The 21,799-nt window shown below is 42.3% G+C and overlaps 1 long non-coding RNA gene across 1 annotated transcript in view; it reads left to right on the top strand.

The window, feature by feature from the left end:
• Nucleotides 1-21,799, top strand: part of LOC143306116 (uncharacterized) — a 98,655-nt gene that overhangs the window by 41,193 nt on the left and 35,663 nt on the right. Inside the window, exon 2 of the long non-coding RNA XR_013063538.1 lies at nt 9,920-10,050. This is a non-coding gene — a long non-coding RNA (uncharacterized LOC143306116). The remainder of the gene's footprint in view (nt 1-9,919; nt 10,051-21,799) is intronic.

Genomic DNA, 21,799 nt, shown 5'->3' with positions numbered 1-21,799 from the left:
ATTTGAATCAATCATCGATCACCATATTTGTCCGTTCCGTATTTCCGTTCGAGCTTTTAAAACGAGACTGCAACATCAATTACAATGATACGAGAAAAATGACATCGAATAAATTGCAGTTGAATGTAAATATTCGGATGATATGAAAGGTTTGTCGTGTTCCTGCATACAAAAATTCTAGATTCTTCAATAAATGTTTATCAATCAAAATATATTCAATTCCTCGTACGCTCGGTAATTAATTTCCATTAGAGTCGAAAATAAAAGGTACGCGCCCTGAAATTCGAAATTCTCCGGGCACGTGGCAAGATTTCGCGTCCACAATGTCCAGAATTCTCCATCTATTGTTCCAATTCAAAATAGAAATCTTGAAAAAACATTTGACCCTTTCACTTCATTCTTTATCCTTTTTAATTACACCCCGGAGGCTCGCTTAAATAAAAGCAAGCGTCGTTCGCCACGATGCGAAGCCCTAAAGGTGAACATAAATTACCGTTCTCCGTGAAGAACAATTCCCAGCAAAATTAATTCAACCGCAATATATTTGCGGCTTAAATACGCTGCTGGTACAACCGTGCCATGGGAAAATGGGGGAGAGTAGGTGGTATGGGGTAGAAACAAGCTTACGTAATATCTGGCTCCGTTTGTTTAACTTCTCGTCGATCGATTTCAAGTTTCTTATTGTCCACGCGGAATTACACGAAGAAAATCGTGCGGAAATAATTACGCGACCGCCATTAATGTTGGGAGCGAGAGAGTATGGTGGTAGAGAACGAGAAGAAGACGGCGCGGCGGTTGAAACAGAGAAAGTGGGAAAATTGGAAAAGCCATCATCCCCCTTCTCTTTCTCGCGACCTTGTAATGTTTCTCGTTCTCACCCACCCACATCGAACACACTATCTGGTTGCGCATTAAACAAATATTACGACCACTAATCGCGGGACTTGGCTACTAAAAGCCTGCCGCAAGTTTCTCGTAACTTGCGTCGGATGGGTAAGTGGTTCGCGACACGCGAAACCATGCGCGTATCTTAAAACGAACAAAAACATTAATTAATACTTGGATACTATGGAAGTTTGAATCTGAGCTTATTTCAATTTAGATTTTATACTAACCGTAAAAAATTTTTATGATATTTGTCTACCGTTTTAACACAATATCTGTTACGCCTATTACGATAAACAATCTTTGATCTTCGCGTTAGAGTATATTTATAATATTTTCCCGTGAATTCTTCTCTGTCCACTAAATTTTTTCGTTTATGCGTACACGGGTTATTTGACCGGTGGTGGCGGTATGCGAGCCATTAAACAGGGTTTCGTCGTATTTTTTCCCTCTGGACGTAACCCCCCAACCCTTGCTTTCGATCCAGCCTGTGCACACCTAGTGACGCATCACTGGCTCAGGAGAATTAATTCTCCATAATTCGTCATCCCTTTCGTCGACTATTAATCTGAATAGCCGGAGTTCCTTGGACGATTGCACTTGCTGAAAAAAGTGCTCGTTAGTCAGCTGGCTCGTAATAAACGCAGCTCTACTGGTGATGATAATTATGGTCGTTCCCGGACACCACTTTTATCCACTGCAAAGTACTAATTATTCGCGGTGAATAACAAGTGAATTTTCAACGATCAATCGATATCGTGGAATGTGGATACAGTGGTATTTGACGAGCATAGATACTAAATTTCATTAATCTGATCCGAGCTATGAATTAATAATAATTACCTACCAAAGTATGTTAATCCTTTGATCTTCGCATATTTTATGGAAACTGCTATACTTGTGATTTAATGTCCAACATGAAAGATACGGTTTGTATTTGAGAATCATTTTCTAAATTTTAGATATTTTAGGTAGAATACTTTATTATTATACAATATACATTCATACAGTGAAAAAGAAGGGAACGTTTCTTGGTCAGATAGTGTCGAATTAAGGGATGAAAATGACTGATCGTAAAGAGGGTTCGGTGCTTATCGTCCGGTCCCGATATTTCTTTTACTGTTGAATAAAGGTATTAAGCTATCAGCGTTCGTTGTTTGCTTTATTTCGACTTCTCGGGGAAGCTTCTGTAAGCGTCACCAAGACTGGCAGATAAGAAGGCGACTACGGAAGAATTTCTCTGTTAGCTGCTCTCTCGAATAGCTTCCCGCTGATTACGTCGATAAATACAGCGTGATTTTGTACGCGCCAGCTGCATTATATGACTTTATCTCGCGAGCGGTTTAAAAGGATATCGAATCGTTGCACGCAGGAACACAAAATACCTTGGAACATTTGTGTGTACAGTAACTGGCAGAGGAAGGGTGATAATTTTCATTTCAAATTTTGAAAATAGCAAACCAGAATATTTTAGATCCATAAACAATGGTATACAAATCCTTTTTAATAAAGAAATGAAATAAAAACGGAAACGTGGCTGATTTAAAATGAAATTTCTAGTAGAAGTAATTTCAAAGTGAAGGGTTTTTAAGGAAGAACCGAAAATCGCGAACTCTTTGACCCGTGGCTGAAAGTAGATTTACATTCGAAAGCGCGGAGAAGATTCGCGGTTGAACCGCGAACAATTCGTTCGTTGCTCTTTGACGGGTATCGCGATTTGCCGAGTGCCGGCCTTAGTTATGTAAAGTGGGAAACGGCGGAGAAATTTGTCGGTAGAGTTTCTGAAATCGGCCAAGACCGGTGGAATGTTTCGATCGCCGGGGTGCGTTCGTACGTTCACAGCGTTTCGAATTTCTGCGATGCTCAACGTTCTTTGAACTTCCCTTTCTTACGAAGTTGCCAAATATTCGAAGATCCAGGGACTTCCGTCGACGGTCGGTCAGCCTTTCAGATCGGAAACAACCAAAGTATGAAATACATTTCGAGAACGTTTGTTGTTCTTCGTTTGTAAATTTATTTTGAAGCAAACATATGTTACGTGAATGTTATGGGTCAAATTGCAATCTCCACGAGAAATAAAATCCACGGTGGACAGAGACGTTCTGTTGCTCCGATTATGGGAGAACGTTTCTCCTGCTGCCCATAAATTCTATGGGATTCGGTAATTGCCTTTCAATCCAATCTCTAAAAACGAATTTCAGATTTATAGCAGTCGCCAAGAAACTCGGGTATTTTAGTATTAAAGATGTTCCAGATTTGAAACATTTCTGGATATATAAAAAAAAGGATCTAATAACTGTAATGTAGGAGAGAAAAAGCCATTTCGTCTCGGGATCGTCTGTCAGACTCGTCAGTGGGGCTGGCAAGAGACGATCCCTATCCCAGACACTTATCATACCGCAATTCGGAACTTTTATATATTCGAATTGCATGCCTGGCGACCGCTTGCGAGAACACTGTCATCGATCATCTCGTCGCCACCTAGCGGTCCTCGGCTCGATCTAAAAGCGTCCGAGGAGACGAAATCCTCTCTACCCCTTCCACTAAACGCTTACAATATTCTAAACGTGTTTATCCTGTTTTCGTTCTCGTAACTTTGTATGTTTATAAGGATACGAGTGTATTTCCATAATGTGTCTGGTTAGTCAATCAAAACGCTCAGAGGCGTCAGTTTAACCATCGTCTCGGCTAGCACGTTAAATAGGGAGCTCGATAGATTTGCCAGAGCTAATAGCTGTCATTTTCGGAAACATTAAATTAATCTCGATCCTCTTAGCGGGGATAACGCGGTTAGGAGCGATTATTGCGAATGGTCTATCGTTTTATTAGCAACGCGCGTTCATTACTCCGTTACTTGTCTTATTAAAGTCAGCGCGGTTGAGGAGAGCGCCTACGGTACGCCGCTAATTATTCAGACGACAGTGAATATCTCCGGAGAAACGGAGGCCATTAATTTGTCGTACGGAATGTATACTTTGAATTGCGATCTGCGAAGGTGAATAATAGTAACAGACGCTCGTTTGTAACGGCGACTTTGAGCAGGATTAATGTATTCGCGATCGAATTCCTTGCACAAGATACGAGTACTCTCGAACCTTTACCTTCTTTTTTTTTTTCTTACGTATCTCAAAGTACTTAAGAATATAAATAAAGTTGAACAGGAAGCAGATCGGTGCACGATCTTCGAAGCATCCGTGCGATAGCGTCACTGACCCCGTAAAACAACTGAAATCCCAGGAGCAGGCTGAAAGATCTATACCCACGATTTCTCGATGAACGAGAGCATTTCGTAGCACGTTCGCCATGGGGTTCGCCAGTGTCGTCTTAATTCAACCACGATCCGCGTTAGGCTATCGTTATCCCCGCCGTCGGAATTCTCTGGCCACTCGTTGATTTACGCGAATACCAAAGTTTTATCGCTCCGTCCATCAGCGCGTTGGCTGGAATTCTCCTAGGAAACGAGCATCCCCTAGAATCCTCGATTTCCTACGATTCCGCGAGGCAACGCGTTCAAGAATCCGAGTCGCGCCTAATCTCTTTGTTGAGACAAATTTATGTTTATTTTCATTTTAGGCTTGAAACTAATTGGTAAGTGTCTACAATTAGGGCCCCGACGAGAAATCAATTGAAAAGAGGTAAATTCTATGCATATTTTTGCTCCCAGAATCCAAAACTGTTGATAAAATTTGGGGATATTGTGGTAAATATTGACATAAAATCATCATTTTCAAAAGTTAATGACTTTGTGGGGTAGACAATACTTTTAAAACGCGTCATTAACTTACATAGGTTAGGTTAGGTTATCAGAAAAAATATAACTTATCTCACGGCAAAAACTTGACCAGTCTTAAAAAATACAAGCGACCCCCAAATTTTATCAACAGTTTTGGATTCGAGGGGCAAAAATACATAGAATTTACTTCTTTTCAATTGATTTCTCGTTGGAGCACCAATTGTAGACATTTACCAACTAATTTTTAATGCGTTAAACAAAAGACAGGTAGTGAAACTGGGCTCACAAAGACGTGCTCCATTTTCCAGCGGTAAAACACGATTTTTCAGCTTATGAGCAACGCCAGACGAAAGTATTCGCGACAGAAAGGAACGTTCATAGGTCGAGCAAATAAGAGTTCATTTCTGGCGGTGTTTCGAGCGGAAACGAGCGCTCGCTGCCAGCCGAGCCGCGGCTTTCACGTGATATTGACACAAGAGCGAAATAAAGGGAACGGTAGAATACGTTTCGCGCGTTTATTTCACGCCGGCGTATTTGCATCGGCACAGCAGCCTGTCAACGATATGAATTAAAATTGATGGGCGGGAACAAGCTGAAAGTGTCGCGGTTGCCGTTTGAAAATAATCCTTCGACAGGTGTGTGGGTGTACGGTGAAAATTCGGTTGCTACGCGGCTCGAACTCGCAAATAAAATCGCCACTCCCATTATCGTGATATATCAATCAAGCCTTGGTTGTCGACACGCGTCGACGACGCTGAAACTTAACGACGTCGAAATTTTTCTGTTTATAAATGCGAGCCACCGTGGTGAGAGATTATTTTTCTTCGAATTGCCGCGAGGTACACATCGAAGATGGTTAGCGAACAATATCGGGACGGCGGAAGACTGGCAAGCGTATAATTCACGAAAGGGGTTGCTGTTTACGCCGTCCCGGCTCGCTCGTTGACGCTAACGATGTTCACACCAGCTTCAGCAAGCCGACGAATAATTCAGTGCTTTAATTACGACGTGGACCCGGAGGGTAGCTCAATATTGCAGCCGGGTGCGGCTTACTTGTCGGTAATGCTTCTTCGCTGTCTGTTAGAAGCGCGTCCCTGTATTTGTTACGATTCTGTCTAGAAAATAGACTAGAACTTGCACGATGCGTTCTACAAGGAAGATGTCTTTGTTTATTCCTACCAGACGTTCTCCGATCGACGGCAATTCATTTCCTTTCGACTTCGAGAAGACATCCTTCCATTGTGAGCACACCGTGAAATACGATTTTAATTAACATCGATTTCTCTCCGTTGTCGAATTTTATGAATTCGTAGATGGAAAATGGGAACGTTTGTACCCTGTTATATGGTTCATAATTATTATTCATTAAAATAGGTCCCAATCGTTCTCGTTTATCAATCAATTTTAATACGAGTGAATGGTTCATTGAACTCGATAAGTTCGATAGAGTCGAGTTTAATGAATAAACCGCAAGAATTGGATTTGATATCATTTGCATGGTATTATTAATAAATTTCAATAGAAATTAGAAGAACTACACTCGAGGTATCTTACGATATACAATTTCGCAAGAAAATCGTTGATGACAAACTATCCCTTAAGAGCCTTAAATTATTCACAATCTCATCAAGCCAATGCGAAGGCTTATCCATGTTCTCGCCTCATTTTCTTGTCTTTTTTTTTGCACCTGATTTTCCTTTCGAGAACAGCGTCGTTCATTTATGTATAATCAACGTTATATTCGTTTAACGAGTAATCCCGAGAGGCCACAGAAATTAATCTAGAGCACTTCTTTTCTTCCCCTTTGAATAATCTCGTTGAAGAATGTACGCTGCTGTCTGGGTGTCGGTTAAAAAACGAGGAAACGAGCTTCGCGAAATTAACCCGTCGAAAACGAGGGTCGAGATGTACGTTCAACCGGTAGGAGGCTTTGAAACCCCTTCCGCAAGACGAACGAGAAGGGTGAGATCCGCAGGGAGACGAGATAAATCGGGGTTGGGTGGGGGAGAGGTAAAAATGAATTTAAGAGCCGTGAAAAATTGTTTCTTGTTGCGACGATTTAAACGAGGATTCGCGAGCCACTTCGACTCTATAATTTCGACGAACGATAAAGCAAAATTCCCGGGACGCGCCTCGTATTTCTCTCGCTTAGCCCGGAAACCCTTTCTAAATTCGCCGTTTCGCTTGCCCGGGCCAACCTACATAGGCACACCCGTTATTTACAGAAGCCTTAATAAGAGTTAGTAGCCTCAGTGAAATCAGGATGAAACGTTATTCAAAGTCTTCGCCATTTCCGGTTTCGATTTACCATTCATCCGACAACGATCAGCTAAAGAAACTTTGCTGATCGATCTTTTTGATTGAAAATTAAATTGAAAATTTGATAAAGAATAAATTATCAATCTGTACTCGATTGGTTACCAAATATGTTCATATTTAACCCTGTAACATTTTCTAATCTCACCATTTTGAAAACAGAGTGAATCTAAACGATGCCCGAATCGAGGTAAAAAATAAACAACAGATTCGACGCGATGGTTTGCACGAGTTCCATCCGAGCGTAGTGCTCTTCAACGGCATCGATACTCGATACATCGAAGCGGAAACGCGAGAAAAACGTCGATTCGACGTAACCCAGGGCGGAAACTCTAGACGAAAGAGCATGAAAATTGGAAAAAAGATTATCCCGCGCGTCAACCGTCGAAACGGATATCGTTTGGTTCTCGAATTACAGAGCCGTGTCACCGCTACCGGATAAATCATCGTCAAACGGTTACCCTCTTTTCCGTGTCCGGTTACTTTGCCCGAAAAAAGCTTTCTGTTTCCCCGTGCAGAAACATTCGATACTGTACAAGTTTCCTGTACGTTGCCCCTGAAAGAAATCGCTTCGTACCAATTCACCTTTGCAAAAATAATTTATCGATAAAAATTGAAATAAGATACTACATATTATAATTGTATTAAATCGTTAATTATCTCTGGGCATGAAATATACATATATATCAAGCTTGGAATAGAAGGACTCGATCCTCGATCAACGTTATGTGCAGCTCGAATAATATATAAGGAAACGTTACGAGACAGTCCTGATTTGAATGCACACGGTCTGCAAAGTTCATTAGATTTAAATATTTATGAGTTCGGGGTGAAGAGGCAGGTCCCGGGTCAATTTGATGCCAGAGGAGAACGACTTTGCTTCTTTATTCCCGTAGGACTGGTACACGGTGCGAGGGCACGAGAGGACTCGCTAGCATTCAGCTTCGAGTGAAAACGCTGGGAAACTTTCACGACCGCGGATTGCCAAAGAAAACGACTGCCGAAGACAAATGGTGGATTTAATTGGCCGAACCATTGCTGGAATTCGATACCGAGCTCTGGCTACGAAACGTCAGAAGCCATCTCGTGCTGTCGTTTTACTTAATGTCTCAGTTTTTTCACTGTCGCATTGCAGATTTTATTGAACCTTGCGAAAGAATAATATTTGAATATCAATGAATAATTATTACAATTACTTTGACAATATCTTGCAAACGTTTGCTGATGTATTCCCGATAACTCAGTTTACAAAGCGCTCGTCAAATATTAACTTGGCAAATATTTTATTTATTTTGTAGGCGTTTAAGTGGACGGGGAGAGGAGGGTTTCGTCTCCCCGGACGCCTTTGTTTCGGGCTAGCGGTCGCCCGGCATGCAGTTCGAATATATAAAAGTTCCGAATTGCGATATGATAGGTGTCTGGGGCAGGGGACCAAAAAGGTGCCGTTCGGGGCCTTGCAGTCAGCCCCAGCGATGTCATGTGCCAACCCCTCCTCCTCGAGCTGTGGTCCGGGCACCGGATATTCCGGTGGCAAACGGGGCTCTGGGCGTGAAGCCACCTGGTGGGGGTGTGTAGTTTGCTTGCTAACCCTACTCCAGGTTAGTTTGTTAAAGTAAAAGCGTCCTAGACCAAAATTCCTTAGGCCGCGTGTTCATGCAATAAAGTTGTACAACTTTCCATACAACTGAGGGTCCGAATTTCTGTGTTTCTGGCCGTGCCTGTACCAGGTATGCCGTTCGAATGGTTTTCTACAAGACAAAGAGTCAAGCGTGTTGAGTTTTTCCGCACTCGTGCAATGATTGGTCAGCCCAGGAGCGAATTTGTCCAACCCCGCGCCACTTGGTTGGGTGGTGGCTGCTGGGGGTGGACTTTTAGCGCTAATGCGCCATTTAAAACCACCGTTGTCGGTATAAGTGCAAACTTCGGAACGGCAGAGCGGGCTTTTATCCTCACTAAGCTCCACCACTTACACAATGATCTGTCTGGGGCAGAGATCGCCTGTTGTCAGCCCCACTGACGACGAGTCTGACTGACGATCCCAAGACGAAACTCCTTTTTCTACCCTCTCCTACAATTTATTTATTTTCATATTCCTAAGAAGTGCCGGTCGTTTTTGAGGTTCCCGGTATTAGACGCGTTAAATTATTTAGACGGACACGTTTTAGGTGAGAGGCGAGGGAAGTGGTCAGGCGAGTCGCATCGCGTCTAAATCATGCTCGTTCTCCGTGTCCGGCTTTGCTTCGCGCCTGGATATCGAAGGGACGACCATAAATTGTTCGTAAATTCGGGTGGAGCCACGTTTATCATCGGCCTGCCCTGTGTCCGAGTAAATTCTAATTCCCGTCACGCGATCTGCTGGAAAATCGCTCGTCTCGCAAGTATAAAACGCGATTCTTGTAGAAATTCATTCTAGCAAGGTATGCGGAAAGTACATATCTATCCCGCCACTGTTTTAATCGCGGTATTTGAAAATCACTCCCGTTCAACGGCACAATCGGAGCTTGATGAAGTACGAGATGCGATAACGTCGAATAATTAATCAGAAAATCCAGCGTAATCGTTATCGTCGAGTCGCTTTAATCCCTGTTTGCCATGCATATTTTCCATACTACGAATTAGCTGGGCGTTACGCTTTCAACCGCATTAGGTGCGCACCGTCCACCATGCCAGACAATTTATCGATACCGCAATCGATATCGCCGTGCTCAGTTTTGGCTGAATCAACGGGAAAATCAATGTAAACCTGTCGTCGAAAATATTCATAATTTTCTCTATCAGATCGTTGAGAATAAAAGAGAAACACCGAAAAATATAGTAGAACCCACCCTTAAGCGTGGAATAGTCAAATCATGCAGATTAAAATTAGACGCTCTATTTGAATGAGTTAAAATGCAGAAAATGAAATTTAAATTTCTAAACTTAGACTCTAAAATTAAATTTAAATTTCTGAGGACAAATCGCTGACACTGGTGTTTTATTTTTCAGGATCAGGGTATCAAAGGTGCTGTACCTAATTTGACCCACTTCATACCACATCGTGGGAGAGTACAACTGATTAAATCGATAATTACATTCTGCGAAGCATGAGGGTCTCGCGGCACGTCGCGTTCTCTAAGGTAAATTACCTTTTATTCCTGTACAATGGAAAAGGATTTTCCATTTCCACGCGATCGCCATTAGGGGTTCGTTTTTATTTAAAGGCGTTGACTCGGGGATTGGGTGGAGAACTTATTTAACAGAGAGCCAACAACATTGAATATTAATGCGCTCGTGATTTTTTTTTCCTTGTTTTAATGTCCACACGTAGTTCCCTCGCGAGAGTGCTAATGAAGCGGAGAGGGTAAAATAAGAGCATTGTGCACAGGCTGCGCAATACACCCTCGATGTTGGTGAAAAGAAGCCGAAACGCTTGTATTCCAGCTACGAGACTGTAATTGGAATATAAAATGCTGGACCATGTGTCCTTTTCTTCGAGACAAGTAACCGTAAGGATAAACGTAACAGGTAGTAAGTTTATCCTTGAAATTATTTTTGTTGAAAGGGGGATGAAAATATTTGCAAATGGTTAATTAAATTTAATTAACGATTGCACCAGCTTCGTTAAGGATCTTACGATTCTTCTTTTATTTTAGTTAAAAATATTATGATTTTATCGTGCTCGTTAACCATATAGTTATTCAGAATTATTCACATTCAGTCGCAGAAAGAGAAATTCCTTTTGAAAATTCAGCAGCTGGACCTGTGAATATCGTAACATTTATTTGTCAAGAGCAAATATGGATTCCCATCAAAGCGTTTGTGGTGAAATCCGCTCGACTCTAATTACCGTCCTCTCACGATCTACCGTCGGTCCCTGTTAAAATTAGAATCGAGCAGAGCCGAGCTGTGCTGGACAGATTACACGTGTTCGATATTGAACCAATCGCTGCTGGTGGACACCGATTAATTTGCTTAATCCGAAACAGATTAGTCGAGGAAGGTACACCTAACAAGCAGTTTAGCGGCGCGATAATGCTTGCCTAATAACAATCTTAATCGAACCTCGTTGTTCTACTTACTGCTTTCATATCTGTTAACAATTAACTGGATTCGGTATTTGGTCGATTAAAATTTTGAAAAATTTTATAAAATTTATAGAATAAGGTTAATTTTGAGTAAATACAAAGCTTCGATACACTTCCAAAATTTAATTATATTTAGATTTCAATTTAAGAACATAGACATAAATCCATTCTTGCACACGAAGACCAAATTCAATTTCGTTCATTTAAAAATTGACGAACTTTCTAAACGAAGCTGGTCGTTTGATGTCTCGTGGCGTGGAGAATCGAGGATCGGTACGGTGCGAACATTAATTTAAATTAATCCGAGGCGAGAGCTCGTCCGGCAAAACTGTCTACGAAACTAGTTTAGGGGTTGTATCCTCAGGAGGGCTTTGAAAACTAAACATCGTTTGCCTTCTACCGAAATCATGTTACACGCGAGACGAGCCTCCCTTCTGTTCCTCGAATTAATTATTTATATCGTGAAAACTATTGCTTCTTGCTGGCGTGAAAACGTCACCTTAGAAGTCGTCTCCTTTCGGTTATCGTCTAAACTACGCATTCGCTTATCGAGGGAAATGTAACTGTATCGTTGGACATTCGAGCAGATGGTGTTGCTAGATAGTGGTCGGAATGATGTCGAATCAGTAGTATTGGTTCTAGCCTGCAAATTATGATATTGTATCCAATAGTGCCATGCGGAGGGTAAATGGAACCGATACACGTTTGATATCTTTAGTAGATAGACAGATATTTTAACAACATATCATACCCATTTGATATAGTGCTTCGTTTGTAAATGTAGAATTTGAAATACCATAGATAAGGGTAAATTATCCCTCAAAAATAGTCATTTTCCAAATTTTAACTTGGAGAGAATTAATCTTGTGCGATTTACACGTCATAAAATGAATTTTAATGAAATGGTCCTATATTTTTGTCGAGCGGCGTACGTATGGTCATTTTTGTGGGTGAAAGAACGATGGTGCGCGACGAAATATGAAATGCTGGTGGATTCGCAGTCGCGTGCTTTATTTGCCGAGGATGTTCTCTGAATCCTTCGAGTCAGCGAGCCGAATGGTTCCACGGTTACGCTCGCGAGACGAAACGGGAAAACGGTCTGATTGCACCCGGTTAAATTTGGTCGAGCGAGGGGAAGCGGCGAAACGAGTGTCGCTTCCCAAAATTGAATGCTACCAGGCTACGACCTCGTTTCCACTTAACTATAATCTTGCATGATATTGCTGCATCCGAGCGTGGAAAGACAAATAAACGGGGATACACCGACAGACGTTATTTCGCGAGAACCGAGCTGGATTGCTACCAGCCCTTCTTCAGCCGAAGAAAAGCTCTTTGGAAACGTGAAAATATTATTGACTAACCGAGAGAGGAGAGAAAATTTTCCTCCCTTTCAGAAATCACAAAATTATAAAAATTAATCATTTACTTTAGTAAGCAAAGTGGAGGAATCTGTTATTGAAAATTTCTAGTATCCGGAAAATTTGCTGACTATGCCTTGGAAGAAGTTCTGCAAAGCTGGCTGTAATTTAGCGACACTTCCGACGTTGTTTACGTAGTTGTCGAAGAGAATAAGACTGCCTAGTCTTGATACCCTTCTCACGTCGTTGATCTCGCATCGAAGCCGGTCACGGATTTGCGAAGAAAGGAAATCGTTCAAGAAGGAACGATTACGTATTCCGTCCTGACATCCTCGTTTTTCCATACACCCCCCCGTTTCGCTCAATTCTACGCCCAGATCTCCTTCATTTTCTTCCTGTCGCGTACCCTTTTCTCGGCTATCTTCGCTTCTGTTTCATCCCTCGAGCCATAGGCAAATTTCACTCTCTCAGTGTTTCGTAAAAACTTCATTCTAAAGGTATTACAAATCTTCGAAAACGTAGATATAAATATAAAAATCGTGCGCGAATCGAAAAGTTCGTAAATGTAACCGTTCCAAGTTTTAAAGAGTTTGTCATTTTGCGATGAGATTTTTCCAGGAGTACCGTATTATTAGTCCCGCGACAATCTCGTTACCTTGTTCACAATTTTAACAAAGCCGTGTTAACGACATAGATCGAGTCGACTACTCTGGATCTCATTAAATCTCTCTGGCGACCCATATCCCCTTTCCCTTTCTACGGGACCACTTTCCCCCCTTCGCTTCTTCTTTCAACTTACCGCGCGGCTGAATTTGCATAATCCAGTTTTTTTTTCCCTCTACTCCTCCCATTCCTACTAAATTCCACAGTTTCTGATCCCCGTTCTTCCCTTTCATTTCGACCGAGTATCTTTCTGACGAACGTTTTTCCTCATCCACCCTTATCACCCCTTTTTTTTCTTCTTCGTGTCGTTTCGTTTGAACTTTCCCTGGATGATAACTAAAGTTTTTTTCTGATTCCTCTTAGCTTCTCCCGGTTATTCTTGCACCGGATGAGAATTTTACCTTTCGCTGGATACCCGTTCGTCTCTTTGCAATTTTCTTTTGCTCTTTCGTCGCGTCTCTTCGCGATTAGAATCGTTTGTTTGCTCGTAGTCATTTTTGTGATCGAGGACGGTAGCTTTGATTTTTAATTACACGGGAAATTGCGAGTACGTTCGGATGCGTTTGATTAAAATTTCACTTTGAAAATTGATTAATTGTAAATGATCTTTCGTTTACTTCGCTTTGAAAAGTAAGAACGTTCAATTCTAAAGCGTGCTTTGAACCAACTATCTTTCCTAAGCTGCGGTCACCCACACGTATACATAGTAGGGAAATTCGGGGTTCCAAGGCTCCCAAGTCAAGCTGCAAAAGCTCAGCTTTATTCCGCCGTACCCGTTCCCTTTGTTCATCGCAACGTTTCCCACGATTCTCCGGTAGACGAAACCAAAACGGTCCAGCTTCGTTTCGTTTCGTGTTGAACAAGTCACGATTCAAGCGTTCCCCGTCGACCGTGTATATTGTTCGCGACGATTGTCAGGCTACGAGGGCAAGAATGATTAAACAGCAGCCGGGGCTGTTTACTCCGAGTAAACAGCGTTGTATCCCGTCGGCGAGAAACGTGCTCATCGAGCGGATCCATGGAACACGGGATTGTTATAACGTTTCTTAACCCTTTCGTCGGAAAAAGCCACTATACTTCACAGTCAGTTAAACTGCTATCAGTGACCTACTTTTCAAAGGTATTCAACATCTAAAAGATTAAAGTAGAAGATTGAGTTAACGAAGCTCAATTTTCGATGTTGCAACGAATGGTATTTCATTTTCTTGAAAATCTGCCAGAACAGAGAAATCGAACACCAATGTGTCTGATAAAAGACAGAAACGTCTGGACTCTGAGCAGTAGCTTCCGACGAAACGTTTTCGAAACGATCGAGATTTTACTTCTTTCGTTTTTGCCGCCTGTCTTACGCGCGCAACATCAACGGATATCCTGTATTTCTCCGTTCGATTGTGCCACGTGCAAGAGAAGCGCAAGAGAGTTTACTTCCGATTCGACGAGCACGACGTTCCTGGAATTTCCAAAGTTTTGATCGAGTAAGCCGCGTCTGAATCGAGTAATACGTAATGGAAGGGAGAGGATTCGGTTCGTGGTTTGATTTCTCGGCGAACGAAAACACCAGCGTTTCCGTAGCTTCATTTCAAGCTGGCTTCGTTTTCAATTATCGTTCCTCGGCAAGAAAGTCGTTTCGGACAACTGGAAACGCTGATTCGCCTAGGTTTTAGTGGACGATCCTGCGTGCGATTTGCCGGCAAGAATAATGGAAGGGTGGCCGGAGCTCGGAGACGAGAAACGCTTAATATCCTGCCGGCTCGAGCCGCTGCAACTCGTCGAGATCCTCTTCGGCTACGATTAATTCCATCCCGGACGAGGAGAGTATTTTTGTCCCGGTGATCGGTGAAATTTCGATGGAAACGCGATTATCTCTCCGTCGAATGATTTTGCGAGCTGGAACGGTGGTAATCGAGTCCATTTACTCGTTCGATCGTTTCATTACGATCACGGGATAATCGCCTTCGTTAGCCAGTTAGACGAGAGATTTATTAACTTTAAGATAACAAATTTTCATTCGATTCCTGTTTAATTTATCCGAGTTACTCGATCTCTATTCCAATGTTCCTAGTCAACAGACCGGACCGAGTGTTATTCAGTTGTTGGCGGACTAAGCGATTCACGAAACGTCAGTGACCGGTCGAACGCGTGATATTTCGCGAGTGGAACAGGCAGCTAGCTAGAGCTCATCAATGTTTCATTGGGCCGCAGGCAAGGCGGCTGGCTAGCCGTCCACGGTTATTTGCCGTGAACAGGCAAACAGAGCCGGGATCCTGTAATACGGTAATCGCGGTGCGCTGCACGTACAAGGGCTAATAAAGAAAATGGCGGTACGAGCGAGTACTTTCCGGCTACAGACAATAAGCAACAATCCCGCTTCCTTCCGGACGATCCTGTTTCCGGGCCAGACGACAATCGCACCCCCGCGGACCATCTCGAACACGAGCTGACGCGTACACGCCAAGGGTAAACGTTACGGTTTTCCTATTTTCTTGAAATTGCACTTATCGCTGAACGCGACCGAATCGAGCTCAGCGAATTCCTTTTAAAATGAGATTGCAACACCGGGGCAGGATAAACGAACACAACTTTCAAATCGCATGTCTTTCTAAATTTTTGTTTTTTATGTAGGAGAGGGGAGAAAAAGGTGTTTCGTCTCGGGATCGTCCGTCAGACTCGTCAGTGCGGCTGACAACAGACGATCCCTGCCGCAGACACCCATCATACCGCAATTCGAAACTCCTGTATGTACATACAGGGTGTTCCAGCCAAACTGTTACAGAGCTCTTATTCTGTAACTATTAATGATACAAAAAATTGTTGATCTGGAAATTGCATGGAAAAACGAGGCCTATATTTTGGCCAAAAAATCGTTTGCATTATTAGTTTAAGAGATATGGTGGTCAAGTTTTGTTTTTTAAATGGAACCATATATTTTTTTCAGATCATGTAATAGTGCTTCCTAAGACGAATTCATTAAGCTTTAATATATACACTCGATTTTAATTAGTTTTCAAGATATAAACGTTTACAAATTTCCTGATTTTCAGTAGATACGTCTCGGTTTGAATAGCAAGTCGTGAAAGCGGCCCTATTGTTGCGGTAAGTGCTGCAGCGGTTATTCTTTGGGTCTGCATGCTGGGCCACCGCTAGCGAGAACACTGTCACCTCTCGCCGCCACCTAGCGGTCCCCAGCCCGAACCACTAAACTCCTCCTCCACTAAACGGCTACATTTATTAAATTGATACAAGTTGAAACAGATATTGCGAAAGTGATAAGAATATAATTATCGTTTATGTCGTTTTACGATTATCAGCTACGTTCTAGGTAGAACTAAGTTCTCGGTGTACCACGTAAAAACCTGTCAACGCGAATTGCTCGTAAAGTTACCTACTCGCGATACGTTTGTCTTTACGATTCTTTTGACGAGTTTCCACGACTAGAAGAAAAACAGCCGAGAAGTTTAACGAGATCACGCTCGCGTTGTCTAAACTCGACCTCACGACACGTTTCGTCCGGCAAGAATTACAAAAGTATCGCGATTCTTGTAATTCTCCTCCTACTGTTTCGAGTCTTCCTCCTTTTTAGACTTTCTCGTCAACGCGTTGCCCCGAGTCGGGCTTTTCCTTTGCATTTCAACCGAAAGCACCCTGGTTTCGTAATCTAAGTTTTCTTCTGCCTGCCGACGAGCGGATATTCTTGTCTCGTCGCGCCTCTACTCCCGTACTCTCTTTATCTACGGCCAATTTAAAAACTCGTATCGTCGAGAAAGTAGGAAACGAACGAACTGGCGACGACACGTCGTGGAAACCGTTTGTAAAAACGCTATTTCTCCGTGTCAGCTTTAATTGTATCGACGCGACATGTTCGAACAGTCGGAAGTGCGGAGCGCGAGACCTGAAATATCTAACTAAAGTAAACCCCCCATTTTTCCGATATCGACGATCGCCGTCGAAGTTTCGTTAGTTTTTATCAGAGCTGCAATTTTCCTGAGTATCTGCGATCGGAATTGATTCCGAAGTTGTAAGAAAATGGATAAAAGTTTATGGCACATAAACGTATTTCGTTACCCCGGCAAAAAGCCGATGATTCTCTGAAAAATTAACGAACAAATAAAAGATAGAATAGTAGCAGCGATACTGGAGGGACGACAGTGATCGGGACTTGATTGGACGGCGTCGATTTCGAGATTAAACCCGGCACGTTGAATCTCATCGATTCGAATAAGAGAGGGCTCGACATTGTTCCCGGTGACGCGAATTGATTGCTTTGAGTGCAAGCGAGTTTGACTGTTACGCCGTCGAGTTCTACCGGTACAGAGTTTCCCGGTTAACGGCCCAACCTTGTTTCCTCTACACGAAAGTTTCGATCGAACGGTAAATAACGTCGATCTGATAAACCTTTGTGTACCCACGTCGATCGAAAGTGATGCGGGCAATAATTCTCCTCCTTCCTGCTAACTAAATGAATGAAAACATTCATCCGATTGAGTATTCCTTTCTCTCGAAACGATCTAAATTCGAGCCTTAAAATAGCGATTATGATATCCTAATAGGGAGAAAATTGTATCAGAGATGATCGTAAAGACGAATAGCGGATAAAAAGAAGACAATAATAGCGAGACCATTTTCATACGAATTTCGATAAACTTAAGTTCGTCAGCCAAGTCTGTAATCGGTTTCGAATGAAAACTCGACCGGTTTGAAATCGTTCGGATTTTCAAAGCAATTAGCAAACCTGATTAAACTCGCTTCTTGATCGCGGACTCTTCGCTCTCGATATCGTCCAGGAGCGATTTTCTACGCGACGAAGCAGCCAGGAAACGAGCTCGAGCCACAGAATAATTGTAGATCTATCGGGGCGGGGTGGGTTTCTTCGAAGATCGTTCGCGGGAAGAGAAATAAGTTCTCCGGAGACTGGGTCGCAAATTAAACTTTGATGAACCTCGTCGAAACGAGTGGAGCGAGTGGCTTGTCGATTGCACCTCGATCTTCTTCGAATACTTTCTCCGCCGAGAAACGTTTCATCGAGTCGTAAAATTTGTACGATACTTCGAAACCGTGTAATTCGAGTGGTACTTACGTTGATTGAAAATTGCATTCGGAATATTTTACTATTCGGCCCGTGCGTCGACGACTCTCCGGATGGTGAAAAGTTTTCGAATCTTAATCGATATTTAGTCGGAAACTGCGAGCTCCGAATAGCGAAGATAAAAATGGAAACAGGAGAAGCAAGGCGGTGGAAAGGGAAGAGGGTTGAAATAGCGGAAGTGCACCGGTTAGCAGGGCTGTGATACTCCGTAAAAGTGAAATACTACAGTGGCCGGCGAGCAATCTCGGCCTGGCTGGTGACAATTTTTTATCTTTACGAGCCAGCCAGGCACAGCCGGTGTTCCTATTGCATAAGTGGAAAGAAGAAGAATTATGCATTTACGTAAATTATAACTGAGTCAGGAGGAAATGGCTTCTCTTCTTTTGCTTGAGAAAAGTCTCGCGATCAGAGCCAAAGGCGAACGACGAAATAAGGTGGCGAGACTAACAGCTTTTCGTTTGCGACTCCTGCGAGTATCGCCTCGGAACGACAGAAAACGGTTTGTGTGAAGCTCGTACGACCTTTCTTTCGATAACGACCCTTTGAAGGGCTACTTTGATCAGAAAGCTTCGGTACCATTGTCTCGAAACAGTATCAAGAATAGTGGTTGAAAGGGAATATTGGTTGGGATTTTTAAAGGCTGGAATTGATACGACGCGAAGAACAGAGGACATAAATAGCCGGGGTGTCAGCAGCAAAAGCGACTCTTTGGTAAGAGTCTGACCAATCGCAGTTGATGCTCGAAGTACATATCGGGGTTTGCTCGGTTTTCTAAAACGTTCTTTTTAGAGCAAAGCTCTCCTTGGCGTGTTCGGCAGTAAGATCGGTTACGATTCCCCTACCACCTACTACCATCCCTCGGGCTCCTCTGCCCTACTTCTCTCACATTCACATGTTTTCAAAATAATTATTAGTATTGTAGCGGATATCCTGCAAAATTTCGCGTCGATCGTGCGTACGAGATCGTTCGCGACAAAAGACGATCTCGCCCTCGCGTACGGCGGAGCGGCGTTTTTTCTAGAGACTGAATACCCGCGAAAAAATCTAACTATATAAGTCAGTCGTTCCGCACTGCAGTCAGTCATTCGGTCATTCATTGTTTCTAATTAAACTATAAATTTACGCATTATGACTTGAACTTTGCTCTTGTTAGCCGTCCCGCGACGGCCACGTTTTCCTTTTTTGTCACCATCGTTGAATTTATTTTCTGACTATTAGATATCATTGTGGAATATTAATAATATTTCACTTGCAATTTGGCATAACAAATGAAAAAGATTATTCGCAAAAAGTTTCGAAAAATCAGAGATCGAAATGAAAAAAAGTAATACTTGACTTTATCTAAAATAGAAATTCTCTGAGATATCGTTGATTCGACCAAAAAATGCATCGTTACCAGTGGACCGAGAACGATGCAGCATTTACTCGACGGTTTCGCGAGGGTAAAACTGGTCCGTAGACAGTGCTCACCGGATGTTGTGCATCCAGAGGAGGATGCGAATGGGTCTCGACGAGTTGGTCGTTCCGGGAACGACGACTCGCGAGTACAGGAACGACGTAAATTCCACGTGGCCGAGGAAAGTGCTTCTAGGTTGCAGCTGCAATTGCATACTCTCTCTCGACGATGCAGACGACGCGCGACCGCGAAAGCACCCTGCGGCTTCCGGTGGACGTCTAGCTAGCTATACACGACCGGGCTATTTTCTCCTCAGCGGTTCGTCACGAAAGTGTTTTTACTCGTTGTCTCAGAATTTTCAGAATTTTTCAAAACCTGAAATTTCTTCTTAAATATTCTACCATTAGCGATAAATTGCGAAGCAATGCGACCAATGCAATACGGTTTTAGGTTGTTCAATAATTTATGAATCGTGAAAATTTATATTTGTATTTTTCATCGAGGAGATTTTTAATAATTTATAGAGAATGATAATATTCTGGGTCGATCAATAATTTAGAAATGTTTTATTTCTGTTTTCGACGAAAGAAGCTTTTAATAATTTGTAGAAGAAACGAAGGTGATGCGGTCGATATAATTTATTTTTGGTTTGTTCGGTGATTTATAATTTATAAAGAAGAATGAGGGAACAGATTTTTAATAATTTCATGAATCTAATAAGACGAGGTAAAGTGAGCAAAGCAACGCAATCAACGTAATCTTCTTAGATCGTCTAATATTTCCAGAGAGATTCATTCTGCCTCGCGAAACCAGGCTGACCAAGAGATTTTCTATAAATTTTTAATCGACCATGTACGTGAATCGCCTATCGCGAGCCAGGATTTCGTGCCTTACGACTTGGATGTGGAATAAAGCACGAATATCTGCTCACAATTGTAAGCCAGCATTCCTTGCACAATAAAACATAAATTATTAATTGAAAGGAATCAGAAAATTTGGTCCACGTCTGTTTTAAAAAATATCTACATTTGATGTGATATAATTCTGGCGTCGTTTCATAATTAACTTACAGACGAGCTGATGCGTTAATAGCAACGATAATTAGGGCATAATAGATCGTGTTCGATATTAATTATCCGGCATAACATTAAATACACGCGGTGGAAACATTTTAATCGAATTGCGTGTCCATCTGCATAATAAACTTGTTAATTATACGCGAGGTGTGCTCTGATTCGAAATGCGAAATGTTAGACGATATCCAGAGCGAGTAAATTATTTAGCAAATGATATTATAATCAAACGTGTGATCTTCTGTGACGTTTATCAAATCCATCCCCTCGGCAAAGAATGATCCTTTTTGAATTAGTTAAAAGTTACCGTAGCGTTTGTCCCAGTTTCTAACTTTTACGTTACCTAACGCATCATTTTCTCGCTTTTACAATTATCAGAGAAGGGGAGTGATTCGCATGCAGACCTTCGCGTGACCGAAGTAAACAAAGTCGTGTAGTAAAGTCCACTGGAAGTGGAGTTCTTTCGGGCATCGAGAAAATTGGTACAAGCTTTCGAATTTTGCCGAACTCGGACGAAATTACTTTGCGTAAAGTAATTTTGCAGATACGGAATCTTTTCTAACGCGACTCGTGAGATTGTCCCAAACTTTTCTGTACCCTTCCTTCATATAATATAAATTTAAATTGACAAGGCTAGTATTTCGCTACTAAATTATATTAATGCTAAGAAGTGATCTCTAATGAAGAAAATTTCTAATTAATTGCTGCTGTTAATGAAGTAAATTATATGAGCGTGAATGAATCGAACGTGATTCGAGGGGGTTGGAAATGAATTTAGATCGGCGGTTTCGGCTTGCCAGGTCGCAGGATTTCGAATTCCCCGAGCACATATCGTCTCAAGAAACAATCTCTCGAACAACTTCGATCGTTTCCTCAGCTTCAATGACGCGGCTGCGAGCTATCCCCTAACTGAGCAACCCCGCAACCCCCTCTAACCGTTTTCCCCGTCATTCAAAGCCCTCGCTCTGAACAGCGCGTGCATTTACGCGAACGTGAAATTCCACGAGCCACTTCTCCCTCGATTGTTTGCGTTAAAAGCAGAAACTCTGCGCCACTTGCTCGTCTCCCTAACCCCTCGTCGTCTTTTCTGAATCCGTGGCCCTTCTTATCCTCCATTACTTCACATTTTCCCTTCGACAATTTCACCGCTCCTACCTTCCACTCCTTCTTTCTCCAATACGTCGTGTGTTTGGTTTAATAATAGACGAATTTACTGTTATTTTATAAT

This window comes from Osmia lignaria, chromosome 15 (genome assembly GCF_051020975.1).
Source record: "Osmia lignaria lignaria isolate PbOS001 chromosome 15, iyOsmLign1, whole genome shotgun sequence".
Taxonomy (NCBI): domain Eukaryota; kingdom Metazoa; phylum Arthropoda; class Insecta; order Hymenoptera; family Megachilidae; genus Osmia; species Osmia lignaria.
Note: the sequence above shows the minus strand (reverse complement) of the source record. Positions and strands in the feature narration are given on the sequence as shown.